The sequence below is a fragment of the Ranitomeya imitator genome, chromosome 3 (genome assembly GCF_032444005.1).
Source record: "Ranitomeya imitator isolate aRanImi1 chromosome 3, aRanImi1.pri, whole genome shotgun sequence".
NCBI classification, from domain to species: Eukaryota; Metazoa; Chordata; class Amphibia; order Anura; family Dendrobatidae; genus Ranitomeya; species Ranitomeya imitator.
In genome coordinates, this window is record NC_091284.1 from 684558595 (window position 1) to 684571962 (window position 13368).

The 13368-nt window shown below is 47.4% G+C and overlaps 1 protein-coding gene and 1 long non-coding RNA gene across 2 annotated transcripts in view; one reads left to right on the plus strand and one right to left on the minus strand.

The window, feature by feature from the left end:
• Window positions 1-12447, minus strand: part of TIMELESS (timeless circadian regulator) — a 222249-nt gene extending 209802 nt beyond the window's left edge. Inside the window, exon 1 of the mRNA XM_069758445.1 lies at window positions 12314-12447. The gene's annotated coding sequence lies outside the window, so the exon portion shown is untranslated. The remainder of the gene's footprint in view (window positions 1-12313) is intronic.
• The window catches only part of LOC138670798 (uncharacterized), a 228516-nt gene that overhangs the window by 131861 nt on the left and 83287 nt on the right, over window positions 1-13368 (plus strand). The window lies entirely within an intron of this gene.

Consider the following 13368-nt stretch of genomic DNA (forward strand, 5'->3'; position numbering starts at 1 on the left):
ATATAGATGTGGTAGATCTTTTCCTACTTAGTAGAAGGGTATCAATTACTTTATCTGAAAAGCCTCTTAGTTTTAGAAGCTGCCTCTCAAATTCCAGGCTGTCAACCGTAGGCCCTTCACATGAGGGTGGTTGAAGGGACCCTGGAAGAATCCATGGATCCGAGATTGACATGGCTCTGAGCCAGGAAAACCATGGTCTCTTGGGCCAAAATGGAGCTATTAGAATCACATCTGCTCTGTCCTCCCTTATCTTCCTGATCACGGTTGGAAGCGGTATCAATGGGGGAAAGGCATATGCTTTTCGGAATGTCCATGGAAATTGGAGGGCATCCAGGATATTGGGATTGTCGGTCAAAAATAGTGAAGCGAAGTTTTTTACTTGTCTGTTGCTCCTTGTAGCGAAAAGATCTATTTTGAGTATTCCCCTTTTCTCGGTTATCATTATGAAGATATGACGGTTGAGAACCCACTCTCCTCGGTGGAGGGTGTGACGGCTGAGAAAATTTGCTTTTGAATTGTCCACTCCTTTGACATGCAGTGCTGATAAGGATAGAAGATATTTCTTGGCCATAGCTAGGATGTCGTCGGCTATAGACATGAGAGCTCCCGATCTTGTTCCTCCTTGATGATTTATGTATGCTATTGATGTCATGTTGTCTGACAATATTCTTGTATTTGTTCCGTGTAGCTGCGGAAGGAATTTACACACGGCATGATAGATAGCTTTTAGCTCCCTTTCATTAGATGAATCGTTTGACTCCCTAATAGACCACTGACCTTGAACTATCTGATCTCCTAAGTGTGCTCCCCAACCACTAGGACTAGCAGCAGTATAAATTGTCTTTGAGGGTTTGGCCACCCAGGGGACCCCACTGACAAAGTGATTCGGCTCTAGCCACCAGGTCAGGGATTGGATTACTTCTGTTGGTAGGGATAATCGACCATCTAAATGACCCTATAATCTTTCTTCTTCCTGTAAAATTGTATACTGTAATCGCCTAATTGAGCCCATGGGACAGTCGGAATGCACGATGTGAAAGAACCAAGAAGGGACATGCCTTCTCTTAGGGAAATTATGGGAGTTATTAACCACTGATTGTACTTTGTTTCTAATTGTTAATTGTTTCGATTCTGGAAGAAAACATCTCTGGCTTACGGAGTCTAAAGGTACCGTTAAAGGGAACCTGTCACCTGAATTTGGCGGGACTGGTTTTGGGTCATATGGGCGGGGTTTTCAGGTGTTTGATTAACCCTTTCCTTACCTGCTGGCTGCAAGCTGGCCGAAATATTGGATTGAAGTTCATTCTCTGTCTTCCATAGTACACGCCTGCGCAAGGTAAGATTACTTTGCGCAGGCGTGTACTACGGAGGACAGAGAATGAACTTCAATCCAATATTTCGGCCAGCATGCAGCCAGCAGGTAAGGAAAGGGTGAATCAAACACCCAAAAACTCCGCCCATATGACCCAAAACCAGTCCCGCCAAATTCAGGTGACAGGTTCCCTTTAAACTAAACGATTTACCAACGATCACGACCAGCGATACGACCTGGCCGTGATCGTTGGTAAGTCATTGTGTGGTCGCTGGGGAGCTGTCACACAGACAGCTCTCTCCAGCGCCCAACGATCATGGGAAAGACTTCGGCATCGTTGAAACTGTCTTCAATGATGCCGAAGTCCCCCTGCAGCACCCGGGTAACCAGGGTAAACATCGGGTTACTAAGTGCAGGGCCGCACTTAGTAACCCGGTATATTTACCATGGTTACCATTGTAAAAGTAAAAAAAAAAAAAAAAAAAAAACATACTCACATTCCGATGTCTGTCACGTCCCCCGGGTTAAAACTGCTTTCGGCAGGAGCGCTGCTAATGCACGCGCTCCGGCCGACAGCTTCCCTGCATTGACTGTGTCAGTGCCGGCCGTAAAGCAGAGCACAGTGGTGACGTCACAGCTGTTACTGCCGGCGATGACAGTCAGTGCAGGGAAGCTCTCGGCCGGAGCGCGTGCATTAGCAGCGCTCTTGCCGAAAGCAGTTTTAACCCTGTGAATGCCGGGGGACGTGACAGACATCAGAATGTGAGTATGTACTGTTTTTTTTTTTACTTTTACAATGGTAACCAGGGTAAATATCGGATTACTAAGCGCGGCCCTGCGCTTAGTAACCCGATATTTACCCTGGTTACAAGTGAACACATCGCTGGATCGGCATCACACACGCCGATCCAGTGATGACAGCAGGTGATCAGCGACCAAAAGAATGTCCTGATCATTCCCCAGCGACCAACGATCTCCCAGCAGGGGCCTGATCGTTGGTCGCTGTCACACACAACGAGATCGTTAGCGGGATCGTTGCTACGTCACAAAAAGAGTGACGTTGCAACGATATCCTTAACGATATCGTTATGTGTGAAGGTACCTTAATATAAGACCTAGGAATGTTTGGCGAGTTGTTGGAGAAAATCTGGATTTTTCCCAATTAATTAACCACCCCAATTCCTGCAGGGATGAAACTATATTAAACAGGCGTTGCCGACACTGTGAAGGGGAATTTCCCACCACTAACAGGTCATCTAAGTATGGTACTATGAGGGTGTCTTTTAACCTTAAAGGGAACCTGTCACCCCGTTTTTTGAGATTGAGCTATAAATACTGTTAAATAGGGCCTGCGCTGTGTGTTCCTATAGTGTATGTAGTGTACCCCGATTCCCCATGTATGCTGAGAAATAACTTACCAAAGTCGCCGTTTTCGCCTGTCAATCAGGCTGGTCAGGTCGGGAGGGCGTGGTGACATCGCTGGTTCTTCCTCAGCTTTACGTTGGTGGCGTAGTGGCGTAGTGGTGAACAAGCAGCGCGCGATCTGCGCTGTCATCCCTTTCGTCGGTGGGGGCGGCCATCTTCCTGGGGCCGCGCGTGCGCAGATCGAGTGCTCTGCTGCACGGGGCTTCAGGAAAATGGCCGCGGGATGCCGCGCGTGCGCATTAGAGATCGCGGCGGCCATTTTCCCAAAGCCGAGTTTGCATCTCGGCTTTGGGAAAATGGCCGCCGCGATCTCTAATGCGCACGCGCGGCATCCCGCGGCCATTTTCCTGAAGCCCCGTGCAGCAGAGCACTCGATCTGCGCACGCGCGGCCCCAGGAAGATGGCCGCCCCCACCGACGAAAGGGATGACAGCGCAGATCGCGCGCTGCTTGTTCACCACTACGCCACTACGCCACCAACGTAAAGCTGAGGAAGAACCAGCGATGTCACCACGCCCTCCCGACCTGACCAGCCTGATTGACAGGCGAAAACGGCGACTTTGGTAAGTTATTTCTCAGCATACATGGGGAATCGGGGTACACTACATACACTATAGGAACACACAGCGCAGGCCCTATTTAACAGTATTTATAGCTCAATCTCAAAAAACGGGGGTGACAGGTTCCCTTTAAATATGACATTAATTTGGTGAAGACTCTCGGAGCTATTGACAGTCCAAAGGGCATTGCTGTATATTGAAAATGACACACTTGCCCCTTCATCATGATCGCCACACGCAGATATTGCTGATGTTTGATAAAGATTGGTAGATGGTAATAGGCATCTTTTAGGTCTAGTACTGCCATAAAGCAATGGGGAAACAAAAGTTTTACAGTGGATCGGATAGGCTCCATTTCAAAGGTTTGATTTTCTAAGAAGATATTTAATCTCTTAAGGTTTATTATAGTTATGTATGACCCGTCTGGTTTTGGGACCAAAAATAAAGGGGAATAATATCCCTTTCCCTTCTGATGAAACGGGACTTTTACTAACACCCCTTTGGATAGGAGATTTATTATTTCCTGCCCTAAAGCCTTCTGTTGAGATTGAGACTTTAAAGAAGTCAATAGAAATGAGTCCGGAGGGACTCGGGCAAATTTTAATTTTAGGCCAGAAGTTATGAGGCTAGTTGCCCAAGAGTTGGAGGTTATTATTTGCCATTGTCTGGAGAAAAAAAGACAGTCTAGCACCTACGGGTAGATCTGCTTTAACGGGGTTTGTCTTCTGTTTTAAATGGGCGCTTTCCAAAAAATGCACCTTTTTGTTTGGTGTATTTACTGGCCCAGCAGTCCTGGTTTTTAAAATCCTTTCTTTTATTAAATACGGGCTTCCGGAATGCTCTCCTATAAGATGGAAAATAATTATTAGAGAATTCCTTGTTCCTCTCACCCGCTTTAGTTAGGATTTCATCTGATTTGGTGCCAAACAGGTACTCAGCCTGGCATGGAAGGCCACATAATTTAGATACTGTTTGGGGATCTCCTTTCCAACCCTTTAGCCAAAGAGCCCGGCGTGCTGCGTTAGTCAGGCCTGCTGATTTAGCCGCTAACCGAATGGAGTCAGCAGATGAATCCGCCAAGAAGGCTGTAGCACCTCTGATCAAGGGTATAGAGGAGATCAGTTTATCTCTCGAGAGCCCACCTTTTAACCCCTCTTCCAGGTCGTTTAACCAGACTAACATGGATCTAGCCGTCCAATCAGCTGATATGGCCGGTCTGAATGCTCCTGTACGATTCCCATGCCCTCTTTAAGAGGGAGTCAGCTTTACGGTCCAGTGGGTCTCATAAAGAACCTGAATCCTCTACTGGCAGCAAGGTTTTTCTAGATGTGGATGCTACCGCCGCATCCACCTTTGATGCGTTTGACCATGTGGAAATATCTTCATCATTAAAGGTATAGCGTCTTTTTGATGATGATGGTAACCCTCTTTGCCCCTGGCTCTCCCATTCTTTTTTAACCAAATTTTTAATTGCCATTACTGGAAAAGAAGGTCTTTTCCTTTCTGATAAGCCAACGAACATTATGTCCTGTGGCGTTTTAGGGTCTTTAGTGTCTTCAATGCCCATGGTGTTACACACAGATTTAACAAGATTATCAATGCTTTCTGTCGGAAAGCACGTGTCTTGTTCACCCTCTGAGGAAACGTATTCCTGGGAAATGTCCGTATCTCTATCGTCAACATCAGTAGACTGGTCAGATTTTGGTGAATCGTATTTCCTCCTATTTTTACTTTCAGGAATACTCTCCGAACCTCGTAAGGCTCGTAACTCATCTCTAATCATTTTTCTAATGTCTTCTGACCTTACTGAGGATTCTTCACGTAAGGTGGATTCAATGGATGTGTGACACAATCTTTTTGTATGAGTACCGGGGAGGGGCTGGTAACAAAGCACATTGTTTGTGTTTCATTTTTTTTGGTTCTTTTTGCCTAGGGTGCACAGAAGAAGAGCGAATAATATTCAGCTTAATAGGGTAGAATACACACTCACGCCAGTGAAGCTATATGCCAAGGTACCGGCTGAAGAGGAGGAGATGGAGTCACAGGCTGAGGAATCGATTGGTCCGATCTCTTATCCTTGGTACTCCTTGTGGAGGACCTGCTTTGTTTGGAGCGTCCGCTGCTCGTATGGCTGCCAGGCGTTATTGCGCCTTCTAATGAAGGCATCGCAGGGTCCTGAGGGGATGCCATATTGGACACCGGAGTATCAGCGCCGGCGTCCTTTTGATAATGGGGCCGCCATCTTCTTCCTGTTGCACCCGGAAATGTGTCACTTCCAGGTCGCGGCCATATTGTGTGCGCATGCGCACTTCCACCAGCGCAGGCGCCGTCTATCCTCCTGGTTCACCCCGGAAGTTTTTGCTTTACTTCCGGGGGAAGATACATTGGAGCCCCACGCTGCTCGTGCGCCCGCCGAGGACGGCGCGACGACACCCTTACCCGAGTGCTTTGCTCCCCGCAGGCCACGTGAATGGATCTCCGTGAGCCGCCCCTTTTATCTCTCCATAGGGTTTCCTGTTCCTAGGGGCGGATACCCTCTCTCAAGTGGGTGCTGTCGTGGCGAAGAGAAAAAAATGATTACTTTCATGGCTCTATGTTATAAAATTCTGTGAAGCACTTGGTGGTTCAAAGTGCTCACTACACATCTAGGTGAGTTCCTTGGGGGGGTCTAGTTTCCAAAATGGGGTCACTTGTGGGGGGTTTCTACTGTTTAGGTACATCAAGTGCTCTGCAAACGCAACGCCCACAGATCATTCCATCAAAGTCTGCATTTCAAAACGTCACTACTTCCCTTCCGAGCCCTGACGTGTGCCCAAATAGTGGTTTACCGGCACATATGGGGTACCAGCGTACTCAGGACAAGTTGGACAACTTTTGGGGTCCAATTTCTCCTGTTACCCTTGAGAAAATAAATTGCGGACTAAAAAATCATTTTTGAGGAAAAAAAAGATTTTTTATTTTCACGGCTCTGCATTATAAACTTCTGTGAAGCACTTGGGGGTAAAAAGTGCTCACCACACATCTAGATTAGTTTCTTGGGAGGTCTAGTTTCCAAAATGGGGTCACTTGTGGGGGAGCTCCAATGTTTAGGCACACAGGAACTCTCCAAACGCGACATTGTGTCCGCTAATGATTGGAGCTAATTTTTCATTTAGAAAGTCAAATGGCGCTCCTTTCCTTCCGAGCCTTTCCATGCGCCCAAACAGTGGTTGACCCCCACATATGAGGTATCAGTGTACTCAGGAGAAATTGCACAACAAATTGTAGGATCCATTTTATCCCATTGCCCATGTGAAAATGAAAAAAAATTGAGGCTAAAAGAAATTTTGTGTGAAAAAAAGTACTTTTTCTTTTTTCCGGTTAATTTGTGAAGCACCTGGGGGTTCAAAGTGCTCACTATGCATCTAGATAAGTTCCTTGGGCGGTCTAGTTTCCAAAATGGGCTCACTTGTGGGGGGAGCTCCACACAGGGACTCTCCAAACACGACATGGTGTCCGCTAAAGATTGTAGCCAATTTTTCATTCAAAAAGTCAAATGGCGCTCCTTCCCTTCCGAGTCCTGCCGTGCGCCCAAACAGGGGTTCCCCCCCACATACAGTACAGACCAAAAGTTTGGACACACATTCTCATTTAAAGATTTTCTGTATTTTCATGACTATGAAAATTGTACATTCACACTGAAGGCATCATAACTATGAATTAACACATGTGGAATTAACTACCGTATATACTCGAGTATAAGCACGGTGGCGCAGTGGTTAGCACTACAGCCTTGCAGCGCTGGGGTCCTGGGTTCTAATCCCACCCAGGACAACATCTGCAAAGAGTTTGTATGTTCTCTCCGTGTTTGCGTGGGTTTCCTCCGGGCACTCCGGTTTCCTCCCACATTCCAAAGACATACTGATAGGAATTCTAGATTGTGAGCCCAATCGGGGACAGTGATGATAATGTGTGCAAAACTGTAAAGCGCTGCGGAATATGTTAGCGCTATATAAAAATAAAGATTATTATTATTATAAGCCGACCCCCCCCTAATTTTGCCACAAAAAACTGGGAAAACTTATTGACTCGTGTATAAGCCTAGGGTGGAAAATGCAGCAGCTAACGGTTAATGTCAAAAATAAAAATAGATACCAATAAAAGTAAAATTAATTGAGACATCAGTAGGTTAAGTGTTTTGGAATATCCATATTGAATCAGGAGCCCCATATAATGCTCCATACAGTTCATGATGGGCCCATAAGATGCTCTATATAAAAATGTGCCACATATAATGCTCCATACAGTTCATTATTGCCCCATAGATGATCCATATAAAGCTGTGCCCCATATACAATGCTCTGCACCGTTCATTATTGCCCCATAGCTGTGCCATATAGTACTCTGCATCGTTCATTATTGCCCCATAGCTGTGCCATATCGTGCTCTGCACCGTTCATTATTGCTCCAATAGCTGTGCCATATAGTGCTCTGCACCGTTCATTATTGCCCCATAGATGTGCCATATAGTGCTCTGCACCGTTCATTATTGCCCCATAGATGTGCCATATAGTGCTCTGCACCATTCATTTTTGTCCCATAGCTGTGCCATATAGTGCTCTGCACCGTTCATTTTTGTCCCATAGCTCTGCCATATAGTGCTCTGCACCGTTCATTTTTGTCCCATAGCTGTGCCATATAGTGCTCTGCACCGTTCATTTTTGTCCCATAGCTGTGCCATATAGTGCTCTGCACCATTCATTTTTGTCCCATAGCTGTGCCTTATAGTGCTCTGCACCGTTCATTTTTGTCCCATAGCTGTGCCATATAGTGCTCTGCACCGTTCATTTTTGTCCCATAGCTCTGCCATATAGTGTTCTGCACCGTTCATTATTTCCCCATAGATGCCCCATAGAAAGCTGTGCCATTGCTGCTGCTGCTGCAATAAAAAAAAAAAAATACTCACCTCTCTTGCTTGCAGCTCCCAGCGTCCGGTCCCGGCGTCTCTCCGCACTGACTGATCAGGCAGAGGGTGCCGCGCACACTATATGCGTCATCACGCCCTCTGACCTGCACAGTCAGAGCGGAGAGACGCCGGGAAGATGGAGCGGCGCCGGGAAGATGGAGCGACGCCCGGCGTGTGGAACAGGGATAGGTAAATATGACATACTTACCTGCTCCTGGCGTCCAGCTCCTTCTCCCGGACAGCTGCTCTTCGGTGCCACAGCCTCTTCCTCTATCAGCGGTCACCGTTACCGCTGATTAGAGAAATGAATATGCGGCTCCACCCCTATGGGAGTGGAGTCCATATTCATTTTTCTAATGAGCTGTCCCACGTGACCGCTGAAGAGGGGAAGAGCTACAGCACCCGAAGACGTGGGACGGCAGGGGGAGCGCCAGGATCGCCAGGACTAGGTAAGTATGCCTCAGCGCCCTCTCCCCCTCACCCGCCGACCCTGCCACCCACCGTGACTCCAGTATAAGCCGAGAGGGGCACTTTCAGTCCAAAAATTTGAGCTGAAAATCTCGGCTTATACTCGAGTATATACGGTACTTAACAAAAAAAGTGTGAAACTGAAATTACCGTATATACTCGAGTATAAGCCGAGATTTTCAGCCCATTTTTGGGGGCTGAAAGCCCCCCTCTCCGCTTATACTCTAGTCATACCCAGGGGTCGGCAGGGGAGGGGGAGCTGTCTAATTGTACTCACCTGCTCCTGGCGCGCTCCCTGCAGGTCCCTGGCTCCCCAGCTCCTTCCTGTACTGAGCGGTCACATGGTACCACTCATTACAGTAATAAATATGCGGCTCCACCTCCCATAGGGGTGGAGCCACATATTAATTACTGTAATGAGCGGTAACGGTGACCGCTCAGTAGAGGAACCAGGGACTGCACCGCGCCAGAAGCAGGCGAGTATAACGGGGAGGGGGAGCGCAGCGCTGCGCGATATTCACCTGCTCCCCGTTCCAGCCGCCGCTCCGTGTTCAGCGTCTTCTGCAGTGACGCTCAGAGGCAGAGGGCACGGTGACGTAGTTACTGCGCGCCCTCTGCCTGAACGTCAGTGCAGAAGATGCTGAAGATGGAGCGGCGCCGGAACGAAGTCAGGTGAATATTGAAAGTGTCGGGGGCCTGAGCGACGGAGAGGTGAGTATGTGATATTTTTTTTTTTTATCACAGCAACAGCAAATGGGGCAAGTGTCTGGATGGATCATCTTATGGGGCCATAACGTTTGTGCAGCACTATATGGGGCAAGTGTCTGTATGGGGCCATAATCAACGTTTGTGCAGCACTATATGGGGCAAGCGTCTGTATGGAGCCATAATCAACGGTTGTGTAGCACTATATGGGGCAAGTGTCTGTATGGAGCATCTTATGGGGCCATAATCAACGTTTGGGTAGCACTATATGGGGCAAATATCTTTATGGAGCATCTTATGGGGCCATAATCAACATTTGTGCAGTACTATATGGGGCAAGTGTCTGTATGGAGCATCTTATGGGGCCATAATCAACATTTGTGCAGTACTATATGGGGCAAGTGTCTGTATGGAGCATCTTATGGGGCCATAATCAACATTTGTGCAGCATTATATTGGGCAAATGTGTCTATGGAGCATCTTATGGGGCCATTATTAAAATTTATGCCGGATTATATGGGGCATATTTTAATATGGAGCATCTTATGGGGCCATCATAAACTTTATGGATCATTATATGGGGCTCCTGATTCAATATGGATATTCAAAAACACAACCTACTGATGTCCCAATTAATTTTACTGTTATTGGTATCTATTTTTACTTTTGACAGTTACTGGTAGCTGCTGCATTTCCCACCCTAGGCTTATACACGAGTCATTAAGTTTTCCCAGTTTTTTGTGGCAAAATTAGGAGGGTCGGCTTATACTCGAGTATATACGGTATGTAAGTTCTTCAAAGTAGCCACCTTTTGCTTTGATGACTGCTTTGCACATTCCAGCACCGGACCCGGACCTCGACGCCCATCGGACCGGACTGCAGCGGGACCGCCCCTGGGTGAATATTATATAACATGTATTTCTTATCTTTCAGGATACATCGGGGGCTTATCTACAGCATTATAGAATGCTGTAGATAAGCCCTTGATGCCGGTGGCCTTAGTTTATAGGCCATTTTTGGGGTGACAGATTCCCTTTAAAATAAAAAATAGGGATATACTTACTTTCTGATGGCCCCCCCAAGTCCTCCCCGGCTCTCAGCCGTGCACGCGGCAAGTCCGTTCCCAGGGATGCATTGTGTGAATCGCCTGGGATGACGTTACGGTCACGCGACCATGACATCACAAAGTTCCTTCGCGCAAAGCATCCCTGGGAATGGAATGTACCGGGAGCGCCGCTGAGATTGGGGGCCGTCGCAGGTGAGAATAAGCATATTCTTTTCTTTTTATTATTATTTTTAACATTCTATCTTTGCTATTGATGCTGCATAGGCAGTATCAATAGTAAAAAGATGGTCACACTATGCTTGACAGGTGTAACCAACCTCTCAATCACTTTTCCAAGCGATGCATCAAATCGCTTGGAAAACGCAAGGATTCTGCAAGCTAAAAACGCTTGCAAAACGCATGCGAATTCCACATGCGCTTTACCCGCAGCAGGGAGTTGCAGAAATGCTGTGGACATTTTCGCAGCATTTCTGCAAAGTGGGCACATAGCCTCACAGTGATCAAAATGAACCAATAGGAAAAATCTATTGTTGCCGGGTACCAGTCTGCACATCTCGGCGGGCGCACTGCAAATGAATCCGCCCTTTTCTTCCAGGAAAAAGATGGGGAGGGCCGGGGACCGGAGCAGGAGGGTTCAGGGATGGCAAAGGTACCGGTGGACCCCATTTCTCTCTCCTCTAGCATGTTATATCACATCAAAAGAGAGAGAAATGAATGAGAATTTTTTGCAATCGCCGTTATTTGGTGAATAGTGGTGATCACAAGGCCGGAGATGATCAAAAAAAATCCTGAATCATGTTCTTCGGGGTCTCAGTTATCCCCGGTAGCCAAAACCCTGGAGAATTTAGATGCTGGGGGGCGCTATACCCTTATTTCGCAGCGCCGTTAAAAAGCGGCGCTGAGGAATAAGTGCCCTTAACTGCTGCCGTTAAAAGGCGTATTGGCGGTCATTAAGGGGTTAACACTTTGCAATTGCCCTACTAGTAAAGCTTGTTACCTAAACAGAGGATTTTTGATAAGCATTTGATTGCTGTGGGCCCCACAGACCACAAAGGGTATCCAAATGGAGTAAGTGTTCATGCATGACCACTAGTGAGGTGCGAATGTGCTCTAATAAGGCGTTATCCGTGCATGCTTGTGTGCTAACCAAGTGTTTACATGAAGATGTATTGTTTGTATTTTTATATGCACTTCTACCAATATTTGGATTTGACAAAACTTTGAGGGCATGTGCACACGTTCAGGAATTGGCAGCGCTTGGACGCAGCACGTGTCTGCTGCGTCCAAAGCACTTCTGGCTATTGAACGCAGGTAAATCGCATGTGTTCCCTCAACCGTGAGGAATCACAATACATTGTATAGGTGACATTTATCTTGCGGAGACTCGCATCTCTGCAAGATAAATTGACATGATGCGGTCTGGAAAAACGCGCTTCATGTCCGTCTCCTCGGGTGATCTGCAGGCGTTGGTGCACGCATAGTGGGCATGGGAACTCATGAAATACCATCCGCTATGCTGTAACATCTGGGTGATGTGGAGGTACGCAGCATTTACTGACCGTGGGAACATACACACATAAATCCAGTTGCAATCAGTTTTTTAGCCAGAAAAAAAATGCTGAACGTTGGGTCAATGAGGTCCGCTCTGCGCTGCTGGTGTGCACCGTATGACAGATGCAGCCATTTTTCGGATCTGCTCATATTGCGACGGAGAGAAGCCAGAATATAGCAATTCTGAGGCTGACGTGTGCTACAGAAGCCCTCCCTGTGTAATGGTGACCCCGCACCTTTACAGCGGGGGGCTGACCTGCACAACTCCCCATAGTCACTGACCTGCATCATTCCGCCTATGGAGGGGCTCGGGAGACGTTATCGGGGGCCTCTGTACCGCACTGTCCGGAGCTGCAGGGTCCTCTCACTCCGGTGTCAGAAGCCTCTCGGGCTCCGTCCTCAGCAGCTGCTTCCAGAGCGCGGGAAACTCAGACTCTGTGTCAGCAGCGCCGCGCAGGGTCATACCAACTGTGGCCGGCAGAGAGGGGGAGCAAAATTATGTGCTTCACTCGTGTTTGCCTTGTTCAGACATTAGTTTTACATACATTTTACACAACTCATATAAAAAAAAAAGAGTTTAAGGAATATTCCTCCATGGGGTTTTATTTCAGCGTTATTCTAATACAAACATTCCCCCTTATACAGGTCGCAGATAAGCGGCCGGCAGCAGGACTAGGAAGAGTCCGCGCGCAGTTGGCGGGAAATTCGTTGTGTGAGGCGGCGGCGGCGCTGCTCACTGTACGTAATATGAGCGACGACGAACAGCACGGTTCGCAGCTCCTGGCAAAGAGCGGATAATCCCGGTATCAGCTGACACACTGCCCGGGGTTACTAACTTACCACAGGCGGCACAGCCACTCCTGCCGCCATTTACAGGTTTCTTTGAAAAGTATAAGGGTATGTGCACACGTTGCAGATTTCCTCGGATCCGCAGCATTTTCTTCCGCACAGAAACGCTGCAGATCCGCAAGTGATTTACAGTGCAATGTAAATCAATGGGGAAAAAATGCTGTACTAATGGTGCGGAAAATTCTGTTCGGAAAACGCAGCGGATTAAGGCTATGAGCACACGTATTTAGGTCCACTGCGGATTTTTCTGCAGCGGATTTAATAAATCCGCAGTGGAAAACCGCTGCGGATTTACCGCGGTTTTTCTGCGGTTTTAGAACTGCGGTTTTCCATAGGCTTAGTTGTAAAAGCGCTGCGGAAAACACAGAAAGAAGTGACATGCGGAACCGCTGCGTTTCCGCGCGTTTTTTCCACAGCATGTGCACAGCGTTTTTGGTTTCCCATAGGTTTACATTGAACTGTAAACTCATGGGAAACTGCTGCAGATC